An 11,614-nucleotide genomic window follows, 5' to 3' on the forward strand; every position below is an offset into this window, starting at 1 on the left:
TTCAGGGTTTCAGTGTCATAAAACGGCAAAGCCAGAAGGAACCTTTGGGATCGTCTAAGCTGAAAACTTTTAAACTTATTATTAAGCAGTGAAACCCTTGTTTCAATCAGAATAATGGTATTTTGCTTAAATACTATTGTATTTTGATAAATAACAGCAAACACTTATAGAGCCTTCACCATGTGCTAGCATTTTACAACAACCCTATGAGGTAGATACTATTATTATAAATTATCATGCCCATTTTACAGCTGAGGAAACAGAGGCACAGAGAAGTGAAGTGACTTGCTTACAGCTAACCAGGGACTGAGCCAGACATATTATGTAGAAGGTCTGTTGGTCATATTATCTAGAAGGTCTATTGGTCATATTATGTAGAAGGTCTTCTATGTAGAAGACATATTATGTAGAAGACATATTATGTATATTATGTAGAATATAAAATGGGAAAAGATGGAATTTGTTTTTTATTGAAGTGAGTATTTGGGGGAGGGGGCCCAAACTCTACCTGTTCCCCCCACCCCCTGAGGACAGACTGGAAAACAGTGATCTAGGCCTACTGCGTCATTTGACAAGGGAGCCTGAGGCCCAGAGAGGGGAAGGGACTTGCCCAAGACATCGGGGTGAGCTGGAAGCCCATTCTCCATCCCTCATGGCCCGCCTGCTGCCTGGAGGACCACCAACCCCTCCACCTCCCCTCGCCCCCAGCAATCCCCTGTCCCCATCTCTGCACTCAGCAGCTGAGCCCTCCCTCAATCACTCCGCTCCCTTTGTCTCTGGGCGTGGATACCCTGGGACCTTCTCCTTGATCCTAGGGCACTGGGAGTGACCAGGTGCTGGGCTACCCTCCTTGTCCTCTCTGAGGGACTCATCTTCTGAGAGGGTAGCTGATGGCCAGGGAGGGAAGGAGCAGCTCCTGTCTGGGTTTTCTCACCCCAGGCGAGAGCATATCCTCCTGCCACCAGCTAGCTGTCACCTGGCCCGCTTTTCCTTTGTCAGCACTTCTCATGTGGCCCTGGGGCTTTTCTGTCTTCAGGAACCCCCTTTTCAAAACCCCTGTGGTGGTGGCTCATAGCTTACATCTAAAGCCTTACTTTGGAAGAGCTAGTTGGCAGCTAGCTGAGGGAAAGGCGGATGTTTGGGGTGGGTGTTCCCAAAGAATGTTCTGTGGAACCCTAGTCCCATGAGGTCTGCATGAAGAAAGGGTTCCAAATTAAGCACATTTGGGAAACACTAAATAGTTGTCCCCCTTCCCTCATCATGGTATTTGGGACATTTAGGACTTAGGGAACCAGCTCAGCTTTGTGCAGCCAGCCTTTCCCAGAGGTGTTTGTCTGCATGACCTTCCCTCATACCTATTCCTGTCCAGAGTTACTGTGCCCTGGAATGGACAGTAGTCATGAGGAAAGGGGACAGGGGGGTGCTTCAGAAGGAAGGGGCCCTTCCTCTTATTTCCAGCTCTGTTGCCTACAGGCCTATCTTCAACCATGGGGGCTCGGCCCTGCCCGCCCCTCCTCTCCCTCCAGGAAGCCGATGAGGAAAGTCCCGGGGACAGGGGGAGCTGGCCTTTTTGGCTGCAGCTGTTGGGCTGCCATTCCAGCCTGTTTTTTCCTGTTGCCGGTGCCCACGGGAGCAAGCAGGAATGGAGTCACTGAGGCCTGGCTGTCTGGCTGCCTTGCGCAAGGCCCTGGAGCCAGAGCTGTGGGCCTGCTTGCCTCTGAGATCCCCACCCATTCCCTGGGATGCTGGTCTGGGCAGCGGGCAGGTCTCTCCTCAATGACCGTGGACAGCTTCTTGTGCCCCCAGAGATGGGCCTCCTGGCTGCAAAGCTCCAGGCGTCAGAGATGGCAGGAGGAGGGCTCAGGTAGAACAGAGTTCCCTGTTTGGAACCAGGGGTCTGGCTTCAGTGTCTCTGTGGCCATGGGCAAGTCACCTTTCTAAGCCTGTCTCTTGATTTGTAAACGCCATTCATTCATTAATTTAACAGATATTATTGAGCATCTCCTGTGTGCCAGGCACTTTTAGGGGCTGGGGATTCAGCAGTGAACAAAATGGACAAAGTCCCTGCCTTCACGGAGCTGATGATAAACATGTAAAATGTAGGGTAGAATTTAAGTAGTGAGGTCGTCTGAGGCAAAGTAAGGGAAGCGACAGAGAGCCAACTATAATGGATTCTGGACCTGGGATATAGTCAGGGTGGGTCTCTCTAAAGGTGACGTTTGAGCAAAAACCAGAGGAAGAGGAATGTGTACACCTGGGGGCGGTGTCCCAGGCAGGGGACACAGCAAGTGCAAAGGCCCTGAGGTGGGTGGGGGCTTGGTGTGTTTGAGAACTGTTGAGAAATGTGGCAGGGAGTAGGGAGGGCACAGTAGGAGAGGAAGTGCAGAAGCCTGTGTACGTATACACGTGTGTGTGGGTAGATCACACGGGACCTGGCTGGCCACAATAAGGGCTTTTTTCCTAATTCTTTGGTGAGTCGAGAGCAGTGGAAAGGCCTAACCTAGTCTGTTCAGGTTCATTGTTGTTAGTGGTGTCTCATTTCATTGAAAATGTGTGGAACACTCCCCGCATCCTCCCGTAGGACTGGCACTGTGCTAGGGACTTCATTCATGAAATCTGTGGGTCGTGACCCCAGAAGGCATGGGCACACCCTGACCAGGTTGGTGTGGCCTCGAAGGCCCACAGGCGTGCCAGTGTTCCATGGCCAGAGAATCTGAGGACCGAACCGGGCTGTGGGCAGGAGGCAGGCACGTGAACACCACAGGCGCTGTTGGCACCAACAGTACTTGGTGGATAACGTTCAACCCCCGGGGACCTTCTTGCTGGGCGGCCCAGCCCGGAAGCTGCCACTCGGCCACTCCCACCACAGTGGCCCCACCTGGCACATGGGTGGGGCAGAGACATTTCCCAGTAGCTTCCTGCTTCCTCCCTGTAAGCGGCAGGCAGCACACTCAGCACCGGGGGAGACCCGTACTTGGGGTGTAAGAGCAGGAAGAGAGTGTGGGGACTCTGGGGGGGACTGGGAGAACTGGGCTCTGTGACCAGCACCATGACAACAGCACAAAAAGGGGCACTGCTCTTTAGTGGAAAAGCCCATTCAGGGCTGGTTTCCTTTGATCCTCTGCCACCTGGCACACCATGTCCCACTGCACCAAACTTCTTCCTGTCCCTCAGGCCACCTTCCTTCTGCCTGGTGCATACTGTGTCTCCCTTCTGCATCCTGCTTAGGCAAAATCGTCTTCAAACCCAGCTGAATTGTCATTTCCCCTGGGAAACCCTCCCCAACCTCCACCCAGCCTCGCTAAGTGGGGCGGACCCTCCTCTGGGCTCTCCCAGCCCCTGTCCTTCCTCTGCAGAGTTCTCTGCACACTGTGTTGTCATCACTCAGTTTCGTGGTCTGTCTCCACTAGGTACACGGAGCTCCGTGACCATCTACTTCCTCATTTTATCCTCAGGGCCAACACCTATTAGATGCCCAAAAAGTAGAGGTCAGAGTGACTGGAATTGAACCTTATGGGGTAGGTCTGATTGATGACCCTTTTTTAGCAGATGAGGAAGCTGAGCCCACCCAGCTAGAAAGAGGCCGAGGTGGCCTAGAACCGGGGCTGTGCACCCTCTCTGCCCCACCGGTCGCATGTCTCTGAGACGCAGGGATAAAGTGCTCTTGCTTGGCCATGGCTGTAGCAGACCCATTCGGGTGCCCGCCCCAGCTACATTAGAGGGGCCTTCAAGGCAGAGCCCGGGTCAGGTCTCCTTGGGAAAGGGCCAGACAAATTCAGGGTCTTTGGCCATACTTCCCAAAGCAGGTCACCCCTCATTCTACTTGTCTCTCCCAGCAGCCCCAGGAAGGAAGCAAACAAAGCACGGTTCTTTGCTTTGGGAAGTGTGGCCAAAGGCCATTTTTATCACCAAGAGACCTGAGACCTGGCAGGAATGTAATCCAAGGGCAAGGTGTCCTAGGATGGATTTCAGGGAGTGTGTGATTCAGTCCCCTGCTTCTCTTGGGGTGAGGCGTTATGGCCTTGCTTTTACCAATGGGGAAATGAAGCCCAGAGATAATTCTGGTATATGCTAGCTGTGTGATCTTGGGCAAGTCCTTACTTTCTGTTTCTGAACTTTGCTTTCTTTTGGCAAATGGGCTAATTCCTACCTCAGGGTTGTTGGGCAAGTTCGTTTGTTCATTCATTCATTCTTTCACCATGCCACCTAATCAACAGATTTTTAAAAATTATTTGTTTGTGGGCTTCCCTGGTGGCGCAGTGGTTGAGAGTCTGCCTGCCGATGCAGGGGACACAGGTTCGTGCCCTGGTCCGGGAGGATCCCACATGCCGCGGAGCGGCTGGGCCCGTGAGCCATGGCCGCTGAGCCTGCGCGTCCAGAGCCTGTGCTCCGCAATGGGAGAGGCCACAACAGTGAGAGGCCCACGTACCGCAAAAAAAAAAAAAAAAATTGTTTATTTATTTATTTATTTATTTATTTTGGCTGCTCCAGGTCTTAGTGGCCGTACGCAGGATTCTTTAGTTGCAGCATGCGGACTTCTTCGTTGCAGCATTGCATGCGGGATCTAGTTCCCCAACCAGGGATCGAACCTGGGCCCGCTGCATTGGGAGCATGGAGTCTTACCCACTGGACCACCAGGGAAGTCCCTCAATCAGCAGATATTAATTGAGCACTTCTGAAGATGCAGCAATGATGAAAACATAAAAATCACTGTCCTGTCCTCCTGGTGCTTTGGCTCACATTGACTGAGATGGCTGCAGTTTGCTAAAAGGGAAGGGTGTCAAGGGGCTTGTCCAGGGTCACATGGTGAGTTTGGGGCAGAGCTGGGATGAGAATGAGAAGCCCCAGGCCCCAGCTTCCCACTCCCTTGGCCAGAGTTGAAGACCCTGACTGGGCCTCAGCACTCCCTCGGGACGCTGGCTGCAATGCTGCCTTTCCAAGTTCCAGGCCATGATACAGAGGGCAGGGGCCAGAAGGAGGAGCCTGCTGGCAGCTGTGCCTCTGAGCTAGCACAGGGGCCCCACTTTCAAACTGGATTTCTGTTGCCTTAGCTGTGTGAACTTGGGCAGGTGACTTTCCTTCTCTGAGCCTCTTTCCTTATCTGTAAGGTGGGGAGCCACCAGTATCTGCCTTATGAGGTTGCGGGTTTGCGTGAGATAAGCCTTGTATAGACCTTATCTCAGCTTCTGCACATGGTGAGCACTTGATGAGCCTCGGCCATTCTCCTTATTTGGGGGATCTGTGTCCTTCCTGGCCACTGCCGCCTTGGGAGCCCAAGTGTGGGAAGCTGGCAGGGCTCCCGAGTGGCACGGGCAGTGCAGGCATGCCAGAGGAGGCTGCGGCCGCCTCCTTTCCGGCCCGGCGCCCCTCTCAGCCTGCCAGGGGATTAAAGGCCTTTTGGTCTTTGTGTTGGGCCCTCCCGCCCCTGGCAGTTTGCACAACAAAGTGCTGCCCTGACAGATTCCTTCCCCTATGCCGTCTGCTGCCCTTGGACAAGGTACCCAGCAGCCTGGGGGTGGGGCATGGCACCTTGACCCCATATCTGGGGCCTGGGTTGTAGCAGAGTGAGGGGAGCACTCGTGGAGTTATCTGGGAGTCTGCATCATAGCAGAGTGGGAGGAGGAACTTGTCTGAGTTTGGGTCCCTCCCCGGAGATTCGGGGGCCTCGGGTCACGCTTCTGCTGGTCCCTCCGCCTTGGATGGGGGAGGGGGCAGAGTCTGCTGGCAGAAGGCAGGTGGGCAGGCAGCGGCTCGTTTGTCCCCCACCCGCATGCTGTCTCTGGATTTTGATGGAGTGAGCTCACTCCAGGCAGCTGCAGCCACCCTGGGGACTGCGGTACTCAGGCCTTCCTGCCCAGCTGTGGGGTGGTGGAGGGCTCAGCCCCAGGCCTGGACCATGGGGAGGTGGGGGGAGCATGGGCTGGCTGCCCAAGACATGAGAAGAATGTCTCTGGAGAAGCCCGGAGTCCCCCGGTCCTCCCAGAATCAACCTCAGAGCAGGCAGGCAACTTGAGCCTTGAAACCAAGCTTCACCCCCAGCCAGGGCCCCGCCCAGCCAGCCAGCCCAGGGCCTGGGCAGCAGAGCTAGACCCCTCCCTTCATCCCAGACCTGAAGGTGACCCTAGGCCTGAGCCCAAATCCCACGCCCCCGTGCATCACTTCATCGCCTCTCAGCCCTTCACCTCTACCCTGTACCCCCTGCATGGTACTAATTCGAATGCTTATGGAGCACTTACTGTATGCAAGGTACCAGGCTGAATGACTTACATGCTTAATCCCATTTACACAGATGACCCTCCTTGAGCCTGCAAAATGGAAATAACAGTTATAAGTTCACAATCCCTTAATTGAGACCCTTGGAGTCAGCCATGTTTTGGAATTCAGAAGTTTCCAAACTTGAGAAAGGTGACATAGAGCATGTGCCAGCTGTGATGTGACATCCTCAGTAGAGTCTGGGGCAACACCCCGTAATCAAACACATTAATATTGCTGCAGCAAAATGTATGACTGTTTACCCTAAGTGGAGTGAATAAGCTATTAATAGCTTCATGTCGATTTAGGTCAGGACTTGACACCAAATGAGCTTGCCATAAACTTATTAAAAACAAAACAAAACAAAACAAAAAAACCACTCTTGGTTTTCGGAGCTCCTTGGATTTCCCTTATTGCAGACGAGGGATAGTGGCCCTGTAGTACCAGCCCTCCCGGGTTGCTGCGAGGATTAATTGATATGTTTAGGACAGGGCCTGGCATGGAGAAAGCCCTCCGTGGACAGTGACCATTCTTATGGTCGTCTCTTCACTTGCCACTGTGTCTCTTCCTACAGCTTTGATTTTAGCAGCGCCAGAAACTCTTGTCTATACACTTAACCTCTACAAGACCCACAATCCTCACTTAAAAACTCCTTTTTAAAACCCCACACCCCATATCCACTGTCTGTATCTGTACCTCCCCCTGTACCCCAAAACCTCTGCCTTCTGTACCCCTCGCTCATGGCTTGCCATTTCACCCCCACACTCTTCCCAGACATCCTTGGGTCCTTCTGCATCCTCACCCAGGCCAGGAGAAGAAGGCGCAGCCGATGTCCCCGGTCCCCAAGGGGCCTTTGCAGGACTTGGACCTGGAGCTCCATGTGCGACCTTATCCTCACTGGAGGGCCTGGATCCAACCCAGCCTCTGAGAGTGGGTGCCTCCCAGAAGTCCCCCGTCTGTTTGATATCCTGCCTGTCTGGTCCCCCCACTGCCTCACCCTGCCTGTGTTCAGGGAGTGTCTGGCCATTGTGTGGGCGGGGGGCACTCTGCCCTCACCTCCACTGCACTCAATTGTTCCTAGCAGTCTAGAACAGTCCTTGGCCTGTGTGAGTCAGCTGCCCCCTCCTTTCCCTCACCAGGAACCTGCAGGGTCTGGAAAATCCCCTTCTCTGTTTGACTCCTTCCTCTCTGACCCAGGTCTGCTCTCTGGGCCCCTCCTGTCTGGCCCCACCATCCGGCTCCAACGCCTGCCTGAAGTACTGGGTTCCTCTGGAAGGAAGCAGGGCTCCCTCACAGCCAGAGACAGGCTGCAGCGCAGGAAACCTGGGTTCTGTTTCTGCCTTTGACCTTGGAGCCACTGATGGCCCTCCTTGGGACCTTAAGCACCCACTGTATGGGTCCAGGACGCTGCCAGCTCAGGCATACCATGAGCCATCCTGGGAGCTGGTCTGGTTGGGGATGGAGACTGGCCAGCCCTGGGCCTCCTGGCCCTGCCCACTGCTTAGGCCCCATGGCCAGCCCAGAGGCCCAGCTCCAGCCCCATGTCCTTTCCTGGGTAGCAGGGGCTTGGGGTAGGGAGCTCAGAGGTCCTGGGACAATCCTGACTCTGCCAGCCAGTGGGGGCCATCCACACCAGCTCATCCATCTCAGGGGGTCATTGTCAGGGTCAGATGACACTGAGGCTGAGGAAATGCTCTGTAAACTGTGAATTGCAGTTGAGAGGCTTTGTGGGAGTGACTCTCAGTGACCTCAGTTGGTTCGTCTCTTCCACAGCCTTCGTTACAGAGGTGGTGTGGCACAGTGGTAAGGACTTAGCTGTTGGAGCCAGACCACCAGGGTTCACATCCCAGCTCTACCCTATGCTAGATCTTCAAGCAGATTCCTGACTCTGCTCCATTTCCCCATCTTTACAGTGGGGCTACCTAACACCTAACATGGGTTAACACCTACAAAATCCTTAAAGGAGTGTCTGCTGCATAGGAAGTGCTCAATAAATGTTAGTTCTTTTTATTCCCCAAGTAGATCCTGGACTTTCCAGCTCTGAATCCATATTCCCTTCTATGGTCAAGTCTCAGGCTCTTTTGGGCTCTCTCTGGAAGCAGCTTTCCAGCCTGGCTTCATCTCCCTTCCCAGATGTAAAATACAGCTGTTAAAACCTTTTGATCTTCAGCTTTCCACAAGTGAAGTCTCTGCTCTTGCTGGCTTGTGCCTTGCTGCAGGCCCTTATCTGACCCCAAAGCCTCGGGTCCTGGGGTAGGGACTGCAAGCAAGGACAGGCTGGCATGCACAGAGACCATTTCCTGGGGTCCCTGGGGTGGAGGGGCTTCGGTTCAGGACCCACCATGCTCTGGATTCTCTCCTCTCACTGCAGATGTGTGTTCCTAGCATTTTTTCCAAGTTGAATCTCTCATTGCTATTTCCTGTCCATTCCCAAGCCCCGGTGGCCTCTCCCTCCCTGGGAGAAGCTCTAGACCTTGCTTACCACCAGGATTTTCCTTTCCAGACAGCGGTCTGGTGTCTAGGGGGTGCCAGGAATCTCTGTGCACCATGCATGCCCTCCACAGCCTTGCTTCCATGGGGAGGGAGAGGGGGTAGCAATGACACAAAGAGAGCCCTCCCCAAGTGGGGTGGGTCCTGCCCATCTAACCTCCTCTGCCCAGTGTCAGTGCCCCTGCACCAGCCCTAGCCTCACTCCCCTTAGGTCAATCAGGGCCTTCTCAGGACCACCCCCGCCCCCAACCCAGTGGGAACATTGCCCTCTACCCCTACCCAGGGGAGGAGGGAGAACCCCTGGTAGGGGGCTAGTCTTGTGGTTCATAACCCGTGAGCGTCAGAATCCCCTGAGCATGCACGACTTTAACCCTCCCGGCTGGGGTGGGGAGAGTCTGACTCAGTGGCTCTGAGAAGGAGCCCAGGAATCTATTTCTCACCAGCTCCTTGAGGTTCTAAGGCTTATTCCTGGATGCAGACCTCATGGGCATGGCCCAGAAGTCTACTGGCGACCCAGGGCTGGAATGGGCACTTGTCCAGAGGGAGAGGGAGGGGAAAGAAGGAGCAGGAGGGACTTCCCTGGTGGTCCAGTAGTTGACACTCTGCGATTCCAATGCAGGGGACGCGGGTTCAATTCCTGGTCGAGGAACTAAGATTCCACATGCCGCGCAGTGTGGCCAAAAAATAGTGAAATGAAATGCATGTGAATTCAAAAATATATATTTTTTTTAAAAAAAAGAAGGAACAGGAGGAGGGATATGCCTGTGGATTGTGTGGGGAAGGGGCTTTAGGGGATAAGACATGGGCAGTGCAGACATTACGCAAGGCTTGGTAGCACTGCAAACACAAAGATGACCAAATGGCACCCAGCCCCTCCCCCCAGGGAGCTCCCAGCCTGGGAGGGAGATGCATATAGACTGCGCGGGGGTAGGTGGTACCTTCAGAACAAGTCATGTTCGGGAAGCAGCTAGAATTAATAGGTGATGGCACTTTTGTCCATTCGTTTATTCAAGCATTTATTGAACATGGAGTGCTGAGAATGTAGGGATGAGGTCATCACAGGCCATGCCTTCAAGGTGCTGTCATTCCAGTGGAGGTACAGGCCATTATAGTGTGAGCCCTGGAGGGCCCAGAACCCAGCCTAGGGGCAGAGGTGGCTGGAAAGGCCAAGGAGTCATGACAAAGCCTCCCAGTGGAGATTTTCTTTTGAGTCATATTTATTGAGGTGTAAATTACGTGCAATAAAACATACCCACTTTAAGTGTACAATTCAATAATGAGAATGAGGTGTATATAACCAGGGGACCGTTACTCCAAAAGGTTTCCTGTGACCCTTCCCGGACAGCCCCACCCAACCCCTGGTCCCAGGCAACTACAGATCTTTCTGTCATTATAGATTAGACTTTTCCCCCGTGGGTTTCATATAAGTGAAATCATACGCTATGGAGTCTTCTGTGTCTGGCTTCTTTCACTGAGCATAATATGTTTGAGATTCCTCCATGTTTCCAGGCCTATATGGAATTTGTTCCATTTTGTTACTGAGTAGTTAGAGGAGGTGATGTTTAGGTGAGTTTCGGGGGATGAACTGGAGTTACCCAGGTAAACAAAAGGAGGAAGGGCATTCCAAAAGAGGCACCAGCTGAGAAAAGGCCAGAGGCTCCAAGACATGGGCTGTGTGAAGTTGGGGAAGCAGGGAGGGAGAAGGATTGGCTGTTTCTTTGTTTTTCTTCTTCTCTTTGGCCCTCTCTGCTGCTGCCACCACCTTGTCTAGCCAGTGAGGGCTGGGTTTGGTTTCCACAAGTGAGACTATTTCCTATCTGGGCTCCCCAGATAGGGCTGAGGCCAGGGCAGGGCCTGAGACACTTGCGCCAGGCCATCTGGGGCTGGGTGTGTGAATCCATGCACTCTTGTGCCTGGGGGCTCTGGGGTTCCCTTGGGCTCTGCTGGGATTGTTTTCCTCTAAGTTATCTTGTAAAACTCCTTTGGAAACACCTCAATCTTGTCTAAGGGGAAAGAGGCCTTCGTTGTCCGCACCCATCCCCAAGAAAGGCAGGGGTCATGGCTGCTGGGGCCCTTCTGCGCCGGCCTGCAGGGTGCGGGGTCCAAGCCGCCGCTCTGTGGAACGGGAGCCCGAGGTGGAGCTTGTGCTGGGCTCAGCTGCAGCCCGAGGTCACATGAGTTGACACCACGCCTGACCTGCCCCCGCCTGACCTGCCCCCGTTCAGCCCAGCAGCTGGGCTCCACCCCCGCTTCTGGGTGCACAGATGATCCTGTCAGTGTGGCCACAAGTGCCAGAGCTGATCTCCAACATGGCTGGGATGTGTTCCCCGTGGCCTGGAGATTTGGAGGCCAGACCGAGGCAGAAAGAGGGGGCCAAGATCTCTGGGGCGGGGGGGCAGGGGCCTGCTGTCGGGGGCAACAGCTTCAGTTGACCTCCCCTCCATTTCTGCTTCTGTCCCCCATCCATGCTGCCCCGGCCACCCTGTCACCTGCCCACATCCCCCATCTTTGCTGGCCCCGGTCACCTTTTACCTGCCTGTGTCTCCCTGTCCACTAACTCATGTCCTGGATATCACTTGCCTTCTCCAAAGGAAGAAGAGTCATCACTTACCAAAGTGATTTTAAGTTTATTGTCGGGACTTCCCTGGCGGTCCAGTGGTTAGGACTCCGTGCTTCCACTGTAGCGGGCACGGGTTCAATCCCTGGTCGGAGAACTAGAATCCCACAAGATGTGCAGTGTGGCCCAAAACAAACTTATACGTTTATTTGAGGATTCATGCAGGGGCTAATGAGATTTGGGGAAACTGAGTCAAAAACAATGGTACAGGGCTTCCCTGGTGGCGCAGTGGTTGCGCGTCCACCTGCCGATGCA

At 54.0% G+C, this 11,614-nt stretch overlaps 1 protein-coding gene across 2 annotated transcripts in view; it reads left to right on the plus strand.

The window, feature by feature from the left end:
* The window catches only part of HSPG2 (heparan sulfate proteoglycan 2), a 102,843-nt gene that overhangs the window by 23,258 nt on the left and 67,971 nt on the right, over positions 1-11,614 (plus strand). The gene's annotated exons all lie outside the window — the stretch shown is intronic.

This window comes from Physeter macrocephalus, chromosome 3 (assembly GCF_002837175.3).
Source record: "Physeter macrocephalus isolate SW-GA chromosome 3, ASM283717v5, whole genome shotgun sequence".
NCBI classification, from domain to species: domain Eukaryota; kingdom Metazoa; phylum Chordata; class Mammalia; order Artiodactyla; family Physeteridae; genus Physeter; species Physeter macrocephalus.